We start from the raw sequence: 19,813 nt of genomic DNA on the forward strand, positions 1-19,813 counted from the left end.
TACCTGTCTGCTCGATCTAGAAATTCCTCAGTGCTCTTGACTCCATTCTTTTGCAAACTGTTCCAAAGGGATGAGTGGCGCCGTACCCCAGCAGTGAGAGCCATCATCTTTCCTTCATCCCCAACTATCTTGGCCACAGTAGCTGCTCGCATGAATCATTGAATATACCCCTTTAAGGTCTCTCCTTCCTTCTGGCGTATTTCGACCAACTGATTGACCTCAGTTAGATGTACTCAGCCATCATAGAACTGTCCATAAAACTCTTTTACGAACATTTCCCAAGAAACTATACTGGCCGGAGGGAATTTGAAATACCACTCTTGAGTAGTTTCGGATAAAGTGGCAGGAAAAATTCTGCACCAAGCATCGTCTGACACCTTTTGGATGTCCATCTGTATCTCGAATATGTTACCGTGAGAGACAGGATCTTCCAATTCAGTGAAGTTGGGCAAGACTGGTATTTTAAACTCGGTTGGAGTCTTAGCCACAAAAATTCTATGCACGAATGGAGTGCCCTTTCTCCAATCAAATTCTATATGGGATGTCCTATTCCCAACCAGTTGCTGGACGACCTGATTTAAGGCATCTAGCTGGGCTTGTACAACATCTGGTACTACTGGAGTGGCCAGTGCTGGGGGAAATTACTCGTCGTGCCTTTCCCTTCGATCATTGAGAACATCCCTCATATCTTCTTCCCTTTGCCTTTGCTCGCTCACTCCTAGTTGGTCAAAGACATTAGGTTGTTTAGGTTGCCCCCCAACATTCTGGCTTATTTGTTGATTCTCCATTGGCAGAGGGTTCTGTCCTTCACCCCTCTCCTCATGCTGTCAACCAACATTCCTCCTGCCAGAGTCCGCCTCATTATAATCATGGACATCTCTATTGTCACCTATGATGGTGCGACTTGCTGTTCGCATTGTTTCCCTCTCTCCCTGCTGGAATGTCCCGATAGATAGGTGGAGGCATGTGTTGGTCGGTAGGTCCCCTAGCATTATTGTGTCATGGAGGACCCCTGACCGCAGATCCTGACTCCACCTGCCTTCTACTCCCCGAAGGATGTTTTCCTCTGCTCGGAGGGTTTTATTCCTCAGCCGTCTGGCGTCTAAGGCTTCTAGGATGCTGTCCGACCCTATTCTACTTTTGCTGCTGGGTGTTATCTCGACCAGCGCGAGAGGGTGGTTGCTGCTCAGGATCCTGGAATGGCCTCTCCTATTGAGTAGCATGGTCAGAGACATGATGAATCGCTAGCAGCACACATGGATGCAGTCAGAGAAGGCAAGACTACAGATTTCTCAATATCCAGTTAAGGTTTATTGAGATATAAGGATCGGGTATGCGTACCAGACGATCAGAGTATTAAGAAGACGATCCTAGAAGAAGCGCACAGCACCCCGTACTCAGTTCATCCAGGGTCTACCAAGATGACTCATGACATCAAGGCAGTCTATTGGTGGCCAGGGATGAAGAAGGACATAGCGGAGTATGTATCTAAGTGTCTGGTATGCCAGCAAGTGAAAGCAGAGCATCAGCGGCCTGCAGGTTTATTGCAACCGCTTAGCATACTAGAATGGAAGTGGGATAATATAGCCATGGATTTTGTGACGGGGCTACCAAAGACGAACAAGCAGCATGATTCCGCTTGGATAGTAATAGATAGACTAACCAAGTCGGCTCATTTCTGCCTGTTAGAACTTCATGCACGGCAGACCAATACGCAGACATCTACATCCAAGAGATTGTACGATTGCATGGAATCCCCAAGACGATAGTATCAGATAGAGGATCAGTGTTTACGTCAAGATTTTGGAGAAGCTTACAGCAAGCCATGGGTACTAAGTTAAGTCTTAGTACAGCTTTCCATCCTCAGACAGATGGGCAGTCCGAGCGTACGATTCAGATTTTAGAGGATATGCTACGCGCATGTGTACTTGACTTTGGAGGATCGTGGAACAAGTACTTACCGCTGATCGAGTTCTCGTACAACAACAGCTACCAGTCGACGATCGAGATGGCACCTTATGAGTTGCTATATGGAAGAAGGTGCCGATCACCGTTGCACTGGGACGAGGTAGGAGAAAGGCAGCTTCTAGGGCCCGAAGCTGTTAGACAAGCACAAGAAGCAGTAACGCTTATTAGACAGCGTATGCTTGCTGCTCAAAGCCGACAGAAAAGCTATGCAGATACCAAGCGACGCGATGTGGAGTTCCAAGTTGGAGATCAAGTCTTCCTGAAGATATCTCCTATGAAGGGTGTCAAGCGGTTCGGGAAGAAAGGCAAGCTCAGTCCCCGATTCATAGGTCCTTTTGAGATATTGGACAAAGTGGGACCAGTTGCGTATAGACTAGCCCTACCGCCAGCACTAGCCAATAGTCACAACGTCTTCCACATCTCGATGTTACGCAAGTATGTGTCAGACCCATCTCACGTCCTCAAGTACGATACCATAGCGCTCCAGAAAGACTTAAGTTACGAGGAACGACCGGTTAGCATCCTAGATAGAGGGATGAAGCAGTTACGGTCCAAGAGCTTTCCTATAGTTAAAGTCTTATGGAGCAATAGTTCTGAACGCGAGGCAACGTGGGAGTTGGAAGAGGATATGCAGAGCCGGTATCCGGAGTTATTTGGTAAGTAAATTTCGAGGACGAAATTCTTTTTAGTAGGGGAGAATTGTAGAGTCCAAGAACTTTACTTAGCTAATTGTTTAGTAGTATTATAGTATGTTTAGTGTTATCTTTGTTACTATGGATTTTTGGTTCAGACCGGGAATTATTTGGACACTCATAGTAGTACTTATAGATTTTCTAAGTTTAACCTATAGTTTAAGAATATTAAGTATAACCTAAGGTTTGATTAATGTGACTGATATTAAGGATTATATTTATTATATTATAAGGTTTAGACATCAACCAATAGGATTTTAAGCACATGTTATGAATGGTGATTAAGGATTAAAGATTTTTGAGGATTAAATATAATAAGGAGTAAAGTTTGAATGTTATAGGGTCAGTCAGCAGCTTTGAGTACGTTGAGGGCTTGGTCAAGGCTGTTTACTCCATTCAAACTTAGCTAAAAATGTGTAATTTCGTGTTTAAATATTCAGCGTGTGCCGATATATCGCAGCTATAGGGGGCGATATATCGCAGCACGTAGATACGGAAAACACGAAACGATGCACGGTCGCCTCGGGCATACTGGCCCAGGCGATATATCGCCTACAGGGGGCGATATATCGCCTCCTTCAGCATAAATTCAAACTCTTTTGAATTCATTTCCTTTCAGCCATTCAAACTCCTTCAACAGTCCAGCATCTTTTGAACGAGTCTTCAGCCTCTGCTGAACGATTATTCAAATGATTTTCACCTAAAAAGCCATTATTTTTATTCAAGTAAAATCAAGATCTTTTCATCTCCAAACTCTATAAATAGGACCTAGTACCCAGCCATTATTCACCTTTTGCTCTAAGTTCAGAAGCTGCTAGTGTTAAGTGAGTGTGAGAGTGTAAACACCTGGTTTGGGAAAATCATAAGCTTAAACATCATAAGCTTATCAAACACTTTGGGAAGTGAGGTTCTATAGTATTTCGGTTGAGGTGTAGATTGGTCTTTCAAGTCCTTGAGGTAACCAAAACTCTAGTTCATTTCTGTATTATGTTATTTTCTTTCTCATAGTCTTCTACTCAATCTCTAACCTTAATCTTCATTTTGGTTAGGGAATCTAAGTTCTTGAGCACATAAGTTCGGTAAGCATGTTTCTCAAATGGTTTAGTCTTTCCATCTCTTTCATTTCATCTCCTTTCTTTAGACTCACTCTTTCTTATGGTTTTAGGAGTGTTCCAAAAAGTCCCAACTCAGTCCATTATATCCCGGTAACTTTGGTAAGGAAAATAGGCTAGAATCAATATGTTATGTGCTTATGTTATCTATATGTTTTATGTTATTAATGTGTTATGATATGTATGTATGTTTGTAGGCTTGGGCATATGACCCATATGACTAACAAGACCCCAAATGGATTATGGGCATATGACCTACTTAGCTAGTAGGACCCCACTAATTCCATGGGCATATGCTTGTTTAGTCTATGGGACCCCAAGTAATAATGGCCATTATAATAAGTGTATGTTATATGTATTATGTTAAGTCTTTATGTTTCTTATGAAATTATGTATATGATTAAGTGTTAGATTTTTCCTTGCTGGGCATTAGGCTCATTCCTTTCTGTTTATGTGCAGGAAATAAGCTTTAGAGGTGGAAAGATTCGTGACGCTTAGAGGATGTGTATCGATGGTGAATGGAGTCAAGGGGCCGAGCGTTATTCGATTCGAGGATGTAGTCTTGTTTATGTTTTTATGGTTTTAAATGTATTTTCCGCATTTTCTATGTAACTCTTTTTAGTTTTTAAGTTATTTTTGTTTTAAAGACAATGGGTACCCATATCCTACTTATTTTATGAAAGTAAACTTTGTTTCTACAAGTTTCTGATAAATTATGGTATTTTCGCCAAAATGTAAGTTTTATGTATAGTTTCGTTAATGGTCCAAATAGTCTAGAGTAGTGGGTCATTACAGTTGGTATCAGAGAAACGGTTCTTTTGCATGAAGTTCTCCTCGATACACATGCTCAAAGCTCCGAATCGGACCGCCAAGTAAGTGTTTAAGTTACTAGTTATGTTACTTATGTGTATAGCTAACACCTTTAGTGTTTATGTTTTCAGTTAAGAATGAACGGAGCTTTAAGCAATGAGGATATCCGAGCCATTAAGGCTTTAAAAAGAATAAGGGAGCCAAGGAACACCGTAGGAGCACTAGAAAAGATCACTCAAAGATTGATCTTGTTCCACAAAGAGATAGGTCACCTTCAAGAGTCTAAGCAAATCATGATGAGAGCTGCAGAACAATATGTCCTAGTAATTAGGCTTTTAAAAGATTTTCCTTCAGCAATTTTAACTTTAGAAGAAATATGGGAGAATATAAATAATGATGATGACTTACAAGCAGCCCTAAGATATTATTCTCTCATACTTAAGTTCACCTATGATTTAGAGTTTCAATTCACTAATGAGCAACAACATAGGATCTTCTTGAATCTTCCCCGAGGAAATTTTGAGGCTCAAGACAATGATGATTATAAGTAGGGGTGAGCATCTAAACCGACCGCACCGCACCATACTACACCACAAACTGTGGTGTCAAAAGTGTAATGGTTCGGTATGATTTGTATTTGAGCTAAACCGTGCGGTGCGCGGTTTGGCGGTGTGAAATTTTGGTTTGCATCGCACCGCACAGCATACTTACAAATATATTAAAAATAAATAAATTTTACATATATACCATTTTTTATAGTTACCCAATATGGGAGACTTGTATATTTTTTTTGTGTTTCACTTAACTTAATTGATAACTTGTGATGTTGTTTAGAACTTATTAAGAATTTGTTATGAACTAAGGGTTTAGTATTTTTTAAAAAATTTAAATTTTGTTATGACATATTTTTTAACACAAACCGTGGAAAACCGCCCAAACCACACCGCAAAAAATGGTTTGGTTTGGTCGGTTTGGTGCAACCAAATCACACCGCATGGTGTGTTCTAGTTACTAAACCGCACTTGTGGCGTGGTGTATTAAAATGTGTTCAAACCGCCCAAACCACACCGTGCTCACCCCTAATTATAAGGAGATAGATAATGATATGCTAGATGAAGGATCGGATGTAGAAGATCCCGATTTTTAAGAATAGCTAGTTTTTCATTGTTTGTTTTGTTTATTTCTTTATTTTATGATTGTAATAAGTGAAAATTATTTTTTCCAAATTAATTTCATGTTATTTTATCATCATGTATGAGTTTGATTTTATTTTCACAATCATAATAAGTAATAAATAAAATGAATAATGACCAAGTTCAGTGAGGGTGGATACAAATCAATGAACCAAGTTTCCTTATTGAGAGTTAGGGGGCCTTAGTAGTGGGAACGATTTTACTGATCCCAGCCCTCCCTCAATATGGTTAACTTTGGAACAAAGATAAGTTTCGAGCCTGAGAATTAAGTCATATAGGAAGATTAGAAACACACTTAGAAAATAAAGATGACTTATTTTTCTAAGTATAGAAACCCACTCTAATAATAAATAAAGACCTATATAATTTTTCATAAGAAGTCATAATAAATAGGTCCGAGATATGTTTGTTTTAGAATAAGTTTTTGCCTTAGAGCCTATTAGGGTAAGTTCTAACAAGTTCTCGACTGTTAGAACTTTTGGTGAAGATGTCGCTCCGAAGATCTGCACGCACCAGCGGAAACGCCTCCAACGTTGTTCCAACGACCAATGATGCCCTCCAGTTCGCAGAAGAGGAGTGCGTGCTACTACTAGCCGCAACACGCCGACACCGCCAGCTGACAACACCGCTGAAATCGCTAGACGACTCTCTGCCCCGACAAGACTCATTTAAATTTTTATATATTTTTTCAATATTTTATATGTATTTTATATATTTCTTTATGTTATTGTAGCATAGTAGTAATTTTTTTTAATATTTTAAATTTTATTTTGGATAATGCTTAGTATTTTAAGTTACATATAATTTATGATTTTTATTTTAAAATAATTATGTTCCCCGTGGGGATTCCCCGCCCCAATAGGAGATCCCCACCCCGCCCCCGACGGGGATAAGCGGGGATGGGGCAGGGTTGATGATTAATATTATAAATGGGGTCGGGGACAGGGGGAGCACTCCCCGCCAATTCCCTACCCCGTATGCATCATTATTGTTAAGTGATGAGCATCTTAAGGTGTCAAATAACAACACTCTTATGGGGTGTTTGGTGTAAGGTGTTTACTTGTTGGATTTTAGTTGAGAGGTGTTGAGATTATGGAGAATCTCAAACTCAAGTATACAAAAAGTTTCACATTACCCCAAAATTAGACTAAAAATAGGGCCCACAAAACTTTAAATTATTCCCTAAGAATTACACCAAACATGAGTTTGACTTCATATTCATGTTCCAAGAACTCTAACCTATGTAACAAACACCCCCTTATAGTTTTAGTTACTGTTTAATTTTTTTTTTTAAATGTGTCTTGAAAATTGAAAATAATTTATCAAATTAAAATTAGCAGCAAAATAGTTAGCATATATATATTTGGAAGACTTATCAATGGTTACTACTCATAGATGGGTACTAACAATTATGATGATTTGGCAACATAGTGACTTGGTATAGCAAGCCACCAACAAGTAAATATTTTTTTCTACATTAATTTCGAATTTAATTCATTTTTTTCCTATAATTAATGATGTTTCGAACCAATGAGAAACAATAACTATATTTAGAAATGGACATGCATTTGAAAAATGAAAAAGCTTACAATATTATATTTTCATGATAAATACACGTTTTTCATCCGGTAATCTTTCCAAAAATTTGAAAAAAAATCAAAATTTACTTTTAAAAATATTAATTAACAACTATATATATGGACTATTGATCTTAATCCAATGGTTAACATTAAAGTAGACATCCATGGATAGTAACCATTAAGAGTACACCCATATATATTTATAAAGATGTGGGGGGAGGGATTGAACCCTTGACGTCCTTTTAAAGAGGAGAGTTGTAGAACTACTTAGGTAAACTTATTAAGACCACCCACACTTATATTTGGTTAGTTTTTAGTAACTTATACTTTTGTTATTTTGTTTAGTTTTTAGTAATTTATTCTTCAGTTATTTTGAAAACGTGTCAGTAACAATATATCAAAAGTAGTTGTAGCAAGAGGAAGGAGAGAAAGACAAATGTAAGATATTTAGTAGGTAGTTATGAAAGGGAAACTCCAAGAAATAACCTATCATAACCTTATATTTCTAATTTCATTTCTCTTCCAATGTTTCTCACAAAAATATAACAATAATCTTACCTAAAATGACTAAAATACACCTAATAACTTAACCTAACACAAAAGAACAAAGAAGAAGATCTAAATCAAATCATCATATCTCTAGTCATTTTCTAACATTCTCTTCTCTCAAATCATCATACAAATATCTAAATCACAATTAGATCCAAAGATAGATTTCCAATAACAGAGAGAATTCGAAACTTAGGCATAATGATTTTGAGTTTTGACATCATTTTTTTAATGTAAAAGTTCCATAGTAGAAGGATGAAAGAGTTCTTGAATAAATTGATAATGAGTAAGCATTATTGTTATTTATAAGTTATGAGTGTGTTATAAAATAGTTTATATGTGCTTTTTTTCACTGTTCTGAGTTGAGAAACTTACCAAAAAAATAATTTTATATTGAAATAGAAATTTGCAATTTAGGATTTTCTATTTGGATCTTGCTTGAACCTAATACGGACTATGTTCAGACCTGGTCCAAACTAGACTTTTATTTCTTTCTTTTGGTCAATTTTATAAGCCTAGTCCGATTTATGTTGGAACTTGGTCTGAATAAAAAAATTATAAATTACAATTATTAATATTTTAGTCCATTTGTAATAATTCATATATTCTAGATATTAAATTGCACCAATTATATCAAAATGGTGTTGGACATCATGTTGCACTATACCAAAGCAATACTCACAAAAGTATACTTGTAGAAATATAAAAATGAAGGACTTCAGCAATAATAAAGTACATATTAAAAAGATTAAAAAAGAAGTAAAGAATTACTGAGAGGATTAACTGCCTTTAGGACATATGTAGATGCGCCAATGCATGTAAAATTCTTATTGTTACTCAAATTATAAAGTATTATACCACTTTATTTTATTTATGTTTGTTTCAGTACCAACTTACAAATATCTCATTTAATAAATAAATAAAATACTACTATATATTTAATAAATTAGTACAAAAAATTATTTAAATATAATTTTAATCGAATTTATTTTCAATATTAACAAATAATTCATATTTTAATTACACAAAATATCTAGTATATTAAAACAATATTATATTTCTAAAATTAAAATTTAGGAATAAATAATATTTAAATAGTTTTACTCAATCAAAAAAATTAAAATTTAATTATTTAATGATTTTCTATTATTTAAAATGATTTATTCTTAAATTTTAATTTTAATTTTAAAAAATATAATTATACAATATTAGTTTTTTTAATGGGTAAATACCAAAAGTTACCGATAGGACCCCGTATTGTGTTAAATGACAATTTGATCTCTGTGTTTTGCAAAATGGAATAAAATAATATCTTGAGCCTGATTTTGGTCAATTTTTTTTAAATATGACCAAAATATCCCCAGCTTTTAATTTTACTTTGATATTAATTTGATTTAATGTATTTTGTATTTTTGAAATAAATAAAAAATATTTAAAAAAACAAATTAATAAAAAACTGAAATAAAAACAAGTTACCCAAAGAAAAATTAAAAAACTTCACGACTCCCTCTCTTTTCTTCTTCCTCACGCAAACAAAGAAAACTGTTGGCCACCATTGTCGATGAAGAAGCTTCTGATCAGAGATTTGTTCTCTGTGCATTTTGTCGATACAATCCGTTCCCCAAATTATGAAACCTCGATATAAGAGGATATTGTTTTGCTATGAGGGTGTGAAAGTTGGATTTTTGGTTGGTTGCAGACCTTTCTTTGGTCTTGATGTTTGCCATCTTAAAAGCTCGTACAAGGCTATTTTATTGTCTGTCGTTCGACTTGATGCAAACCTCCACTTTTATCCCATTGCTTATGCCATGGTTGAGGCTGAAAACAATGAAAGTTGGAGGTGGTTTATGGAGCACTTAATGGAACAAATTAGAGAGAGACGTCCCAATGGTCAGCCTTGGTGCATAATGAGTGATAGGCAGAAGGTAATTCTTCATTTTTGAACTTTTCTACTTGTTTATTCTTCAATTTTTAACTTGTGAATTAGAATATTTGATGCTTAAGAGCACATGAATAATTAATTCAGTCTTGGTGCTTGTTGATTAAGCTGATTGGAAACAACTCTCTCATACATGCTGCTTGTTGAATGTAATTAATACTTACACATGCCTTGTTCTTCTACATGGTGCAGGGTTTAATTGAGGCTGTTAGTCATGTACCTGAAAATCACCATCATTATTGTTGTTTTCACATTGAAAATAACATGGTGAAAGAGTTTCGAACTTCTGATCTTAAGAACACGTTTTGGGCAGCAGATGAAACAGGAAATTTCCAAACTTTTCAGCGTATTATGGACCAAATTAAAGAGTTCAACAAGGATGCATACAAGTGGCTGACTGAAATTGAAGCTAAAAATGGGTCAATGAGTTGTTTTGACATAACTTCAAAGGTCGAACATTTGACAAACAACAATGTTTGCAGTGTCCCGAATTCGCTAATAAGGTGTAGGGTCTTGATTAGCGTGCCCTGGAGGGCAATAATTGATTTAATTATGCTAATATGTGAATTTAATGAGTATGTGATTAGAAATACATGTTTAGGTGAATTGAATATGCATGTCGGCCTCATTTGGTTATTAGGGTCATATTTGTAATTTTATCTTGTTGAGGGCATGAATGTGATATATGTGTATATTGTGATTGACACCACGAGTGTGTGGTGATATATTTGTGATGCGCGATCTGAGACGGTCCTAAGGAGCGGAATAGTTAAATAGTCACAACGGGGTCGAATACCCGGCTCGGGAGGAGCCTAGGGGTATTTTAGGAATATAGTATATGTTTAGGAATTACCGAGTAACAAGTAGTAATCTAGCAATTATTTGGGCATGCCGGGATTAAAATGGGAATTTAAGGAACACTCGAGGATTTAGTGAGATGTGGCAATTGACAGAATTTCCCTTGGTGGCACTATAGGTTTAAGATTGACTTAAGGGTATTTTGAACTTTTTGGCTAAGGGATAGACTTAAACATTTGGGCAGCTAGAACTCTAGAATCACTTGGAAGAAAACAGGAATTCTCAACTCTCTCACTCTCACATTCGGTTCTCTCTCCTTCTCTATGATGCTTGGAGATTTTTGATGAAACTTAGAGGATTCTAGACTAAGAAATTGGAGGATTTGACTTGCTAAGCTTGAGGATTAGCTCAAGGTTGAAGATATCTCTGAGGTAAGGGTTTAATTTGAGTTGTTTTCTGCTTAATTCTGCTGAGAATTGGAAATTTCATGTGACCTGAACTTTGGTTTAATTTGGACTATTTGGAAAGGTTATGAGGTTGTTTATGGGATTGTTAGGATGCTTAGGCTGTATGAATGGAGATATTGACTTAATTATGGGTTTAAATGATGTTTTGGGTGTGAATTGTTGATTTAGTCTCGGGGGAAAACATGATAAAATGGTGCATTTCTGGGTTTCTGGGGCCCGAGCCACGACCCGCGTGTTCGAAGAGGCTGGAGGAGCCTCTGAGTTTGCCAGGTGTTGCGGTGCAGGCAAGGTGCGTCGCGGCCTGCATCCTTCAATAGAGAGAGTTCTGTACTCTCACCTGTAGGCGCGCTGCAACCCTAAAGGGCATGCCACAGCCCAAAATGGGAAGAAAAAAAAAGGGGAAATAAAGGTTTTTAAGCTCGAGAATTTGAATGTTAAGGCTCGAGAAGGATTCTACTACCTGGTTTAGTAGAATCCAAAGTTTCAGAGGCTAGATTAGTATTCTAAAGTTATTTATTGATTTCAAACTTGATGGATGGTTACTATGAATGCATTGTGACTAGGTTTTCAATGAGGCTCGGATTAGGGGACTGTGCTCGGTATCGCATTGCCTTATCAGCTCGGGACACAGGTAAGAAAATCGTTGTACACGTAGAGCAGGGCACGACCCTATTATTTAAGTTTAATATACGTGAAAATATCTGTGAATGATATGTATGTATGTGAATGAACGACAAGGGTCGGGAATGGCGAAGGTCGAGAACGGCATGAATCCAAGTACGACAAAGGGTAGGGATCGGCGTTGAGCACGCTGAGTGCAGGCTGCTAGGGCGAGACCCTTCAGGGTGCTGTATCCACCATGTAACATCCCAAAATTACCTAATAATGTTTAGCGCCTTGATTATGGGGCCGGGAAGGAAATATATGGAGTTCTATGTGTATTTGCTATATTTGATTGTGATTATTTGAGTTATATGATAATATGAATAGTTGTACATGTTTATGGTATTAAATATGCATGTGGCCCCGTTTCTTATTAGAAAGGAAATTTTTGTAATTTGACTCGTTATGGGCATAATTGTATATATTTGTGATATATGTGTGAGGCCACATTATTATGTGGGTTTATTTGATTTACTCGGCACGAGACGATCCTAAGGAGAAAGTTAGCAGGAAAGTCACAACAGGACCCAATACCCGAATCGGGGCGAGTCAAGGGGTATGTTGGGTATTTGGAAATTAAATGGGTTATCGGGTAATAGAAATGATTAATTAGGGATATATTGGGAGTTAGTGAGTTTAGGAGGGAATACTGGAAAATTTGACCATTTTGCCCTCGGGGACGTTTTTGGTATCCCGAGCCTCGATATTAGCTTAAGTGAAACATAGGCCTTAGGAAACATAAAGAAACATTCAGAAATGTACCACTGACCGACTCACTCTCTCTCCCTCTCTCTCCCTCTCTCTCTCTCCCTCTTTCTTTCTCTCTAAAGCTTCATTAAGCTAGTCTTTGAAGAATTAAGAAGGATTTTGGCTAGAAAACAAAGAATTGAAGGCTTGGGATTGGGATAGCTTGTGGCTAGAGGATCTTCATTCACAGCTAAGGTAACAATTAAATCTCTTTGTTGTAACTGAATTTTAGTAGAATCCATGGTTGTTCTTAAGGTGTTTCTGAACCTTATAGCTCAAAAGTGAAATTGGTGTTTTGATGAGTTTTATAACTAAATTCTTGTTGGGTTTTCCTGCTGGGAAGATGTTAGAACTGTTGTGGTGATTGAATTATGGTTTTGGGGTGAAATTGGGATAGTTTGGGTTGAATTTGGTTGTTGGAAAATGAGGAAAATTTGGGTTTGCAAGGCCAAGTCACGGCTCTGTTCTTGAGGGGCCGCAACTCAGGTCAACCCAGGGCCTTAGGGGAGAGGGCCTTGGATTATAGGGGGCGCGCCGCGACCCTCAAGGGTAGGTTGCCGCCCGCCTGGGCAGTTTTTTCCTTGGGTAGTTTTTAATGATGGGAACCTTTTCCTTAGGGCTCACGATCGATTCTTCTACCCGGTTTAGTGGAACTTGAGGCCCCAGAGGCTAGGTGTAACGCCCTGGATAACCAAGACCGTTACACTGTGTGTTTAAAATAGTGCAAGGCTTGCTAATCAAGTCATTCAGACAAAGTGTAAACTCTATACCATTATCAAAGTAGGAATAAAAAGATTTTGGTTACAAACAGGCTATTTTCACTAAAAATGATGATTTAATACATGGAGACTCGAAACAGGGTTTAGATGTCTTAGTTACAACAAATTCTAGAAGTTACAAATAGTTCAAGCCATTCTAATGGAAAAATATACATTTTAGGTTTCCGTTCCTGTACAATTTGTCGACCGTGGCGGCCGAGCAGCTGACCATGTACACCTCGCCCCCAGAGCTCTCCAACTCATGGTTGATTCAGCCTACCCTTGCCTTTACCTGCACCACGTAGCACCCGTGAGCCAGGGCCCAGCAAGAAAGCATAATAACATAGCAAGATTAACATCAATAATCAAATATTCCACAGTGCATAATCAGAAATTCATCAATTCATAACACTTATCCACGTAGTGATAACAATTGTCATCCAGACAGTCAATCAACTATATTCATAGCACAATATTCACGTTCATAACTAATAGATTGTCATATCCATCAAATAACATTCAGGGTTGGCGCCCTTAGTCGCACCCTCTATTTAACACACTGTCTTCGGCTCAATAGGGCCGCCCCCAGTGTAATACTCATTGACTCCGGCCAGCTTAACCGAGCTCAGTGATAAATAAACTGCCTCAGCTCCCAGTGGCCAAGCCGCGCCCCAGTGCGCAAATAATGATTCCGACACCCTTAGGCCAGTAATCGCATGTCCCATGGCGTAATAACACCATCTCACGACATGATATACAAATATTGGGAACTCTTAGTCCCATCGTGACCACATGGCTAATCACATTTACATAACAATGCATACAAACATAGGGAACACTTAGTCCCAGCCTAACCACATACTCAGGTGCAGCTTTCTTACCTTTCAGTTCACTGGTTTCCGATGCCACGTAGCCACAAGCACGGTCCTCTACTCCGAGCCTCTCCAAAGTCCTAATCACAACACAAACATAATATTCTTTGTCATTAACCAATCCAAGACTACCTTCCCGGAACCTAACCCACACTCTCGGAACCCCCAAAACCTTAGAACAACACCCCGGAGACATCCCCCCAAACCCCCGGAGCAAAGGCCAAAAATTGCCAAAAGTGACACTCTGAAATTAGCCTTGTGCCGCGGCACCACTTCCTTGTGCCGCGGCACACAAAACCCGTGCCGCGGCACGCCTTCGCAGCCCAGAATTCTGGGTTTTTCCTTCGCATTTTCCCGAGCTCCAACCTCTCCAAATCACCCCAAACTCCATCCTAAGTCCCAAAACCAACTCTAAACCCTTAATAAACCTCACAACAACCCAAAAACATCATGCCCAAGCTCACTCACACCTTCAATCCTAAAATTCACTCTTGAATTTCACACTTAGCAACTCAAACCAGAAAATTAAGAACAGCTTGAACTCAAACACAAACCACACTCCAAACTCCCTATACCTTAACAGAAACAAGCCTAATAAACACACAGAAACCTTACCTTGAGTGGTGAGTCCAACCTCTAGCTTTAAACCTCCTTCCCCTTTGATTACCCAATTCTGAGTTCATACAAAACCAGCCACCAATTTGTTTCAATTCACACTTATCAACCAAAAATCAGACTTGAAACTTACACAAATTATAGACAAACCCTTACCTCTGAGTAACCTTGATTTATGCTCAATTTAGTTGCCTAGAACCATCAAAGCTCCCCTCCTAGGTCTCCCAACTTCAGCTTTCCTCTTCTTCTCTTTTCTTCTATCTTTTCCTCACATTTCAGCATAAATCAATTCCCCACCAAGTGTTATACGTGACCCCCCTTTCCTTCAGCTGAAGTAATCCAATTCCTTGCCTAATGACCACTTTACCCTTCCATCTATTTCCCATTCCAACTAAACCTCAAGGCCCTTTTTGTCATTCCTACTTCCTTACAATTCTACCACTTCCTTTAACCAATCTTGTTACTCTCTAGGACCGTCTCGGCACGTGCATCGCATTAATATCACCACACCCACGTGGTACAAATCACATCGCATAATTATCACACGTATGCCCTCAATGGGCTAGAATTATCACATACCATAGTACACATAATCATGCATCTCAAATACTCAAATAGTCATATAACATGCTTAAAATCATAATCCTGCGTCTTAATCATTAAATTCACGCATACTTCCCAATATGCCCTCCAGGCACGCTAATCAAGGCCCTTAAGCCTTATTAGCAAATTTGGGCCGTTACACTAGGACTTGGTCTGGAAGCCTTTATTGGCTCTTTATTGATGGAATCATATATTATGGTTATGACTAGGTTATCGCTAGGCGCTCAGAATCGGGATCGTGCTCGAGGTTCGTCCTTATTTTATACTCGAACCTGAGGTAAGAAAATTGCACCCAATACGTGTAATATGTTATCAAGGCTTGGCTCGATTGTTATCAATAATTATTATTAGGGCTTGGGCCCCTGCGAATGTTTATGTTTAAGCTATTGTTTTACATGTCGATTGATCCTTCTGGAATATTCTATACCTGCTTAAGTGTTTCATTTTTGTTGCATGAATTCTGTGGCTAGGGCCTGAGGCCCCATTAGATAGGTATGATTAGTATTATGAGTACAGTTACTCGATGGTGTTATGTGATTAACATACATGCATGCTTGTTTTGTTGGGATATGCCTATTCATATCTGTTTCTCTATTGAAATTCGAATACCTGGATCAGGGCTTGACTTATTAGTCAAGGATGGCAAAAGCGAGCTGTGTGCTGGTCGAAAGGCTTAGGCCTAAATCGGCAACGTATGGTCATTGGAAAACCAAAGGTGTTGGGCTAGCTCTATGGCTAGTTACTCATAGCTAAGGGCGATGGCCCTAAGTGGCTCGATGGTCACATAGTAAGGCATAGGTCTGGGGTTGGCTCTATGGTCAACTATTCAGGGCAGCGGCCCCAAATTGGTCCAATGACCATTTGTTTGTAACTGAATGACTATATGTGTAGATTATTACTGCTAGACATGCTAGACAAGTGTCTAGAAATCTATATTTTATGTTTATGCACATGTAGAGTTTTCTTTCTGAGCCTTGTCTCACGGGTGTTTTGTGGTGCAGGTAAGGGGAAGGGACAACTTGACCAACGATGAGTTGGAGAGCTTCGATGGCGGCGTGTACATATGCGGCTGCTCGACCACCATGCCTGAGGATATCTCAGAGGAACTAGGGTTGCAGCCCTGTTTTTGTCGCTTAGGTTGGCTGGGTGTAATTTTTGATATACATACACTTCTTTAAGAATTTAATTGTAATATTTTGCACTACTACAAAAAAGGGCAATTTTGTTATTCAAACGCATTAGTCAACTGTTGACCAAAAATTAGCATTTGTGACAGTTGGGCATTGCCACAAATGAGGGGGCAATTGCGTCATAACATACACTGACGATGTTTAATGGGGCCGTTTGCGTTAGTGCCCCACTGACTCAAACGGCCCGCATACTACACAAAACCGCCATCGTCCCCAACAGATCCATTTTACCTAAAAATTTCAGAAACGAAAATCCTTCAAAAACCAGCGGCGCCCCAACTGACTTTTGCTCATTTTGGTACGTTTTTATCAATTTTTTTAATGTAAAAATAATGATTTATATATGTTTATGAAACTTATATCTCATTTTTTTTAAAATTTTGTATAGATTTTGTATTTTTGAAGATTATTGTTTGAAAACCCATAAACTTTCTTGGTTTTTTGGGGTTTTCTACTTGAAGAACCCACATTGCTCAATTACCATAAGTAAGTGCAATTTTTTTTTTAATTTTTATGATTTAAATTTAATTTTCGTGATTTTTTTTTTTTATAAATTGACTATATTTTGGGTTTTTAATTTTTGGATAGTTTTATATTATTGATTATGAAATTGTTTTAGGTTTAAACTTTACATTTTAATATTTTATTTTTTTAGAATTTTTTTATTATAATTTCTTTATTTTTTATTAATTTTTTTTAATTTAATTTAATTTCAAATTTACTTATGTAAATGAGTGTATATATATATTAATGTATATATTTTGTATAAATTTCATTTTATTTATTGTTTAGTTTGATTATTATTAGTAAATTCTTATTTTTATTTTGTTAACTTTTTAAATTTATTTGTGAATTTTGGGTTTAATTGGTTAAATATGTCTGTAATAAAATTGTTTGTTTTTTTAAGTTATATTTTATTATCGATTTAGTTAGGATATTTATAGTCGATTTTTCTTTATGTGATTTGTTAACCTTTTTAAAAAAAAATTATTTCGGGTTTAAGTATATAAATGAGTACAAATAAAAAATTATTTGTTTTTTTAAAGCACTTTATTGTTTATTTAGTTACAATATAGCTTTAATATATTTTTCTTTATATTTTGTCAACTTTTTTATTATTTTTTTGTTTATTGTTATATTTGAGTAGGTATTTTGTTGACAACTTTGTTGGTGAGATCAAGTTTTGGAGTATTTTATATTAGATGTAATATTTTAAACCTTAATGTATAATTAAGATATTGAACCTAGTGGAATGTATGGATTATAAAATAGTAGAGATATGTTCTGGGACTGTGTGATGCGGTGATATAAGGTTGTAATTATGCATGTTTGATTGATTAATTGGTTTGTTGTATTTATGTGATGAATATAGGTTTATTTAAATTTTGGAAAATATGATAGAAATAGGAGAAATGCTGCCCAATTTTTTTTTAAGCTTTAGTAATTTGAGAATTATGCATGTTTGATTAATTAATTGGTTTGTTGTATTTATGTGATGAATGTAGGTTTATTTTAATTTTGGGAAATATGAAAGAAATATGGCAAATGCTGCCCAATTTTTTTTTAAGAATTAGTAATTTGGGAATTATGCATGTTTGATTGATTAATTGGTTTGTTGTATTTATGTGATGAATATAATTTTATTTGAATTTTGGGAAATATGATAGAAATAGGGGAAATGCTGCCCAATATTTTTTAAGATTAGTAATTTGAGAATTATGCATGTTTGATTAATTAGTTGGATATTTTTGTGTATACCATGTGCTGTATAAATGCACATTTTAAATTTGGGAAATGTGATAGAAATAGGGGAAATGCTGCCCATTTTTTTTGGACATATTGTTTCCTTTATTTACTTGTCAATTAAGTAATCCACGAACTTAATTGTTAATGTTTGTTGCTTTGTTTTTTTGTTGTGTGAAGTTTGACAATGGATAGAGATTGGATGTCAACGGATAGGTTATCCGTGAAATATAGGAATGGAGTTGAGTTTTTCTTGGAATTTTGTGCAAGAAATACTCAATCTCCTAATAGTATTCCCTATCCATGTGTTAAATGTGGTAACGTTGTGAAAATGCCAATTTTTAAAATAAAAAACCACTTATTTAGGAATGGAATAGACAAAAGTTATAATGTATGGTTTTTGCACGGAGAAAGAATGAAAGTCACTGATGAGGGACCATCTAAGAATAATAAGTATTTTGATGTGGATTACGAAGTTGGTGATATTGTAGAAATGATTGATGATGCACAATGTGAATCACATGTGGATCCAATTAAATTTCAGTCAATCTTAGAAGATGCTGAGAAACTTATTTTCCCTAATTGTACAAGGTTCACTAAATTATCAGCACTGCTTAGGTTGTATAACTTAAAAGCCAAACATGGGTGGAGTGATAAGGGAATGACAGAGTTGTTAACATTTTTAGGAGAATTATTACTCAAAGGTAATGAAATGTCATCTTCATTTTATGAAGCAAGGAGGACATTGCGTTCGTTAGGCATGTAATATGAAAAAATACATGCTTGTCCTAACGATTGCATCTTATATCAAAAGAGATTTGTTGATGCAATTGCATTTCCGACATGTGGCGAGTCTAGATGGCCAAAGAAAAAAAATTCAGATGCAGTTAGAAAAGATGTCCTTGCAAAGGTTTTATGGTATCTACCACCGATACCTCGTTTGGTTAGGTTGTACCAAAATGATGATCATGCTAAAAATTTAATTTGGCATGTTAAAAAAAGAGTAAAGGATGGCAAGCTAAGACCTCCAGCTGACTCGCTAACTTGGAAAACAGTAGATGTTAAATGACCAGAATTTGGCAATGAACCGAGGAATATTCATTTGGGTCTTTATGCTAACGGAATTAATCCACACAATTCCCTTAGTAGTAAATATAGTTGTTGGCCTATAATGTTAGTTATCTATAATCTACCGCCATGGTTGTGTATGAAGAAGAAGTTTACCATGTTGACCTTGTTGATATGTGGTCCTAAACAACCTGGAAATGATATTGATGTATACCTAGCTCCTTTAATAGATGATTTGAGCACATTGTGGTATGAAGGGGTTAATGCTTATGATGCTTATAAGAAAGAAAGTTTTAATCTTAAAGCAGTGTTGTTGTGGACTATTAATGATTTTCCAACCTTAGGTAATCTTTCTGGATTTAGCGTGAAAGGGTACAAGGAATGTCCCATTTGCGAAGAAGGGACTCATTCTGAATATTTAAAACATACTTTGCTTTATTTTATTG

The sequence above is a fragment of the Humulus lupulus genome, chromosome 9, assembly GCF_963169125.1.
Source record: "Humulus lupulus chromosome 9, drHumLupu1.1, whole genome shotgun sequence".
NCBI lineage: Eukaryota > Viridiplantae > Streptophyta > Magnoliopsida > Rosales > Cannabaceae > Humulus > Humulus lupulus.